Raw genomic sequence first — 5808 nt, forward strand, 5'->3', positions numbered from 1 at the left:
AGTCGCCACCAATCATCACTTAGAAATACGTGGGCGGGCGTGATTGGTCGCCCTATCTGTTTGGATTGACTCTCTATGGTTTGGTTTTGATAAGGATGGTCTTCGGAGAGATTTAGGTTCGTTTTTCCGGTTACCTGTAGGGAAGAGATGTGATCTCACCCTACCCCGCCCGACATATCGGTACTATTGTGATATTATGTGTTTGCTATTCGTTTTGTTTTAAATTGTTTATGAAACAGGCACTCGTGGGTTTAGGGGTTATTGATTTTAGGTTTGTTTTAATTGGAGATTACGTATATAACATACACGTAATTGTATTTATCGAATTAAAATCTAATTTTACCATCGTACATCACATATACCATAAGTAAAATATGAATTTTAATAAGAAATATTTTAAATGTATTATTAAATTCAAATGATATTTTCCTATCGATTTGAATTAATTTGGTTAAATCATTAATTTGAAATAACATCTCGAATTGATTTATTTCGACTTAGAACTACGTACATATTATACACATAATTTTATTTTATTGAATTAAAATTCCTTTTCTATTTTACGTATATCACATACGATATAAATAGAATTTATGTTATAATAAGTAACGTTTTAAACATCTTTTCATAAATTCAAACGACGTCACATCAATTTGCTACGGGTTTGATTATCGAAATTGGAGCCGATTTATTTTGATTTTAGAATCGTGCATATCACATATGCACGATATGTTTATATTATTTATTTGATCTAACGAATTATGTGCGTATAAATTTATATAAAAATAGATAGGATTAACACTTAACCAAATAGGAACTCATAGCACACGAAAAGAATTAAATTAAACAAAAATTGAACTAAAATATAAAACAAAGAACCTCGTTAAGATGAATTAAGGCGCTTTGGGATTTAATTAGAATTGGGATTAATAAAGGAAATTAATGGTAGTGTGAGGGGTTAAATTGAAAAATGAAAATAAACACATTCAAGTTTATCAGCTAAATAAATCGAGAGGGGCGAAATGTAACTAGAAGGGTCAAATTAAAGCAAATAAAAATAAGAGGAGTCAAATTAATAAAATAAATAAACAGGGAGGGGCGAAATGTAATTAGGAATGGTCAAATTGAAGCAAACAAAATAAACGGGGTCAAATATATGAATTAAATAAACAGGGAGGGGCAAATATAATTTAGATGGGTCAAATTAAAATATGCAGGGATCTGATCTAAACAATTAGAATAATGGGGGCTAAATTCACAAATTAATAAAATGAGAAAGGGGGTAATGTGGGATTCGCAGGGGTAATTTTGGAATGTAAAATTATAGGGTATATATTTGGATATTAGGGTTTTATTTCTCATTTTTGTACAGCAGCCTCCTCTCTTCTTCCTCATTACCTTCCTTGCGCTTCTACCTCAGAAAAACACAGCTCCCTGCCATGGACGCCGGTTTGTTTCCGGTCACCTTTCTGTCATTTGCTCACTACTCCTCTTCTTACCGAATGTGCAACCAGGACCTACGGAATCCGGCTGAATCCCGTCATGGTGCTGCCCTGCTCCGTCAGTTTCTGTCTTTCTTATTTGCTCTTCGTCACGATGTCTTTGCCATTTACACGGTGAGGATCTTGCTTCTCTTCTTTTGACTTTCTTTTTTCTTTTTTAGCTTGCATATCTCTGATCTGCATTTTTTCATGTAGATCTGCTCATTCTGAACGCCATTGACGGTGGTCAGAGGTGGACGGAGGAAGACCGGTGGCCGATGACGGTGGAGTCCGGCGGTGCACAATGGTTCATGGCGGGTTTTCTATCAGCAAGGTAAAAATCTAAGAGCCCTAAACCCAGCTTATCATCCATCAATCTATTTTATTTTTCTCTTGAAACTTATTTGCTCATCTACTTGTCATTTACAGGAAATGAAAGATTAAAATCAAGAAGATTACCAACACAAGGGTAACAATCATGTAGAAGAAGACATGCTTTTGTTTTCTTTATCTTTAGTTTTAGATTTATATTCCTGTGTTGATCCGTTATTGTTTTCTTTTTAGTTTCTTTGTTTTAACACAAAATAAAATTTGAGTGGTTATGAACATATTATCCTTTTGGAAACAGAAAATGATTTTTTAGAAATCTTTTGATTTTGAACTCATTGTTTTTCTTTTACAGTAACTCATAGTCTCAAAGACCACAAAGTAAAGGTTTTTCCGAAACTGCAAATAATAAAGGTTGTATTTAAGCAACAAGTAAAAGGAGTAGTATAAATGACTAAATATAAATGGATTTGTGAACTCAGGTCATCTTAAAGTATACAGGCCAAACTAAGCAGGGTTGAAATATCTATTGATGATTAACATAAAAAAATACCAACTAAAAAGAGTTGGCCCCTCCTAATACTTATTATCTCTCTAAGATTCGGGGCCCTAACAATGGAGGTAGGATCCTCCTTAAATAGGAAAATGATGAGGAAGATGAATGAAAGCTTAGTGATTAAGTTGTTGGTCAAAATGACTGTGCTGCCCTTGGATATTTGTGGTGTTGGATTTCGGTTTTTGTTACATTGGTTGTGGGCCTGCTGATGTGAATGGACCTTAGTTGGGCTTTATCTTGAATTTTGAATTGGACTTGACTTGAGCTTTGGTGCTGGATGTGGATCTTTTACCCGGACTAAAATGGTTCTATCTGGAATTTGATGTGGATCCTGATTGACTTTTGAATTATTTCTTACCCGAACAGATCTCGTTGAACTTCTACGGATAAAACCCAAGCTTTGGAATTTGTTGACTTGAACAATAACCCGTGCTTTGAAATTTGTTGGACTTGTACTTTGGTATTGATGAGCGAGCTTTTGGATTCATCAAAATTACTGAAAAATAGAAATAATTAAATAAATATTTATAATAATAACCTAATATTACTTATTATCAAGATCCCCTTTTTTAAGCGTTCATTTGTCGTTAATTCGTTTGTTTTTCAATTTTGAATCCATTTATCATAATTTATTATTTAAAAATCAATTATATTCTAAACGTTTAATTATAATGTAAATCATAACCAAAGTTACATCATAATTTACAATTTAGATTATAGACGCTTTCAAATATAATTTACGATAAATAAATAAACATTGAGATATTAATCTCACTGATTAACATTTGAACTTTGATTAATAAATTATAACTCAAACTCAAACAAATTCAATTTTATTCAAAATACGAGGAACATATCTCGAACAAAATTCATAACAGGTTCAAAATATATATTAATTCTATTAAGTCACGTTTTGAATATAATTCGGTATTTTTACCAATTTATACCGAAATATGACAAATTAGCTTTAATAACACATTTTTTCCCTTAATAAATTATTTTTGAGATAATACCGTATATTTTCAATAATTCACGAATTGTTCCAATTTTGAGTAAAAATTTATTAAAAACTTAAAAAAGGGTCCGGACAAAATTGGGTATCTACACACGGAATTCTCCAATTCAGCCACCTTCTCGTCGGCTGCAGACATACTGACGGAAGACTGAGTATACTCGGATGAAGATGATTCAGAAGCCACAACTACTGATTCGGAACTGTGTACTCGCAACTGATCAAACTGTCTGACAAGCCGATTACTCTCGCGAAACCACAACCGCTTAATGATGGCGTCTGCGCGAATTGTATCCATTAGTATGTATGCATGATTTTATATGCATGATTCGTGGTGTGTGCGTTTATTTATTTACGATTATAAGATAAGAAGAACAAACGTTAGTTCTATTTACACGTATCACAACATCTCTCTTCCACCCTTATTCCTCCACACACTCGATGGTCCAGGTCTCTTTCCTAGGATTTTGGTTTGGGGCTCACATTGCGGTCCAGGGGACGCGTGATGCCGTCGATTATTGCGGGAAAGTAAATCACCCATCAGACAACACAGTTCGTTTTGATGTATCCACGTTCAGTGACTAAGAAATCGACCAAGTTGGATTGTCCTTTCAGAATAACTCGTCTTCTGTCCTTTTTGTGAGACGCATTAATTTGGGTTTTGACTCCCTTTGAGCGTATCTCAGTTTTTAGACGTGGTTCGAGTTATTCTTCTAGTTCAATCGTTCGTTATCGTCTATGATTCGTTCCCCTTTTTATTCACGTGGATTCGTGTCTCGATTTTTGGATTACAACGGGATCTTTTTGGATCTATCGAGAGACGTAACGATGCGTTTGTTTAGTGATGGAATCACTTTTGGATTTTATTTTAGGGAACGAACTCATCGCGTAACGTGTTTGTTCTTAGCGTCGAGAATTCGTTTGCTCAATTTGCTACATGAAAAGATGGCGAGTCTTATTTGAGCGCACGGTAATCTTTCGGCTAACAACAATCCTTTATCCTTTCAATCTACGGGATACGTCACCTTAGCGTGGTTATAGAAAATCAACGTTTCGTTGAATCGCGTGTTTATTCGAAGCGAGGATATCACCGCTTTCTTTCCTTTAGGCGCGAGTTTAAGCAAACACGTATATCGGGCCATATTTCTTGCAGTTTTGGTAACGGTCGAAATGATCGAGTCGTTAGTCAAAGCCCGCAGTCTCGTCCATATGGCGCAATTATATGGTTTGGCTCAATTCGGCTTCGAGATTTTAAACGGGGTATATAATCGTTCGAGACACGTATTCAACGGCATTGGTTTATTTTCTTTAACTACCCTTGGGATTGATATATATCGTAGACTCGGGATGATTTTTGGTTGTTTAGTTCATTTTCTTTTTCCTTTTCTTTTATTTTCTTAGTCACCTTTGCAGACACATCCATTTCTCTTAAGAACAACTCGAGGCATAACGCAAAAGCTCGACTTTTATTCGGAAGGGACGGGCTACTTGTGCGAAACTTTTCGCGTTACGACAGGGTCATTCAAGACAGAAATGTTCTTTATTTTCGTTTCTTCATGATCTCGTTTTATCTCAATTTATTTAAAGAATGTGAATAACGGCTACTGTTAACATAGACTTTTGTATCGAAATGTAATTATCCTTGACACCGAACCGATTCATACTAATACGTGCTTACGTCATAACGCATTTCCTAAACACGTGCCTTCGTCGGGACACCGAACGGGACAAGGCGGGTCGCACATGTTCATTCATATGAGATGACTAAGTCGTCTTTAGTTCAAATCGTTTCAATGTTTTTAGGGTAATTCGTATGTCGATTCATGAGTATATATTAATGCATCGTCTCATTTTCTTTACATAATTTAGGATTAGACACGTATCATGGCGGTTTGAAAACACGAACTCATTCATTTATCACATCAAAAATAGTAACGGGTAATCCTATGGAAACTTCTAAGGCTACTATATGCTGACACGGCTGACCGCGGGACCTCACAAGACCGCACAGATTCGCCCCTAACGAATGGATGGGGACCCTCTGGCGCCTTACTGTAAGGGGGAACTTATGCTAGCCTCTTTCGAGCGACGAATGGACTCTCGCTAGAGGTTTCGCGGAAATTACCCAAAGGGTTTGCAATAATGCACATGTATACATACGAAAAGAAGTAAAACGATCCGTCCCCGTTAAGGGCTTAATACACGCCTTCCGAAATCAAATTTCTCGCTTCCCCAGCAGAGTCGCCACTTGTTAGACGAGGTGCCGCGGCCTAATCTCTCGGGCGGACCGGGGGGTGGACAACCTCATGGCGACGTAAGCGGTGATTGGCGCCGAAAGCAACCAATCGTGGAATCAAGCTGCTCGGCAGGACCGGAGCTCGGAGATATGGAAGAGTCGCCACCCATGAATGGAAAAATAAACACCGATCCCT

The 5808-nt window shown here is 36.4% G+C and overlaps 1 long non-coding RNA gene across 1 annotated transcript; it reads left to right on the plus strand.

Annotated features, from left to right (window-relative positions):
* The first annotated feature begins 1372 nt into the window (after positions 1-1372).
* On the plus strand, positions 1373-2127 carry LOC136225686 (uncharacterized). The gene is made up of 3 exons (XR_010687229.1): positions 1373-1616; positions 1698-1815; positions 1911-2127. It is a non-coding gene; the product is annotated as an uncharacterized lncRNA (long non-coding RNA).
* The last annotated feature ends 3681 nt before the right edge of the window (positions 2128-5808 follow it).

The sequence above is a fragment of the Euphorbia lathyris genome, chromosome 4, assembly GCF_963576675.1.
Source record: "Euphorbia lathyris chromosome 4, ddEupLath1.1, whole genome shotgun sequence".
Classification (NCBI taxonomy): Eukaryota; Viridiplantae; Streptophyta; class Magnoliopsida; order Malpighiales; family Euphorbiaceae; genus Euphorbia; species Euphorbia lathyris.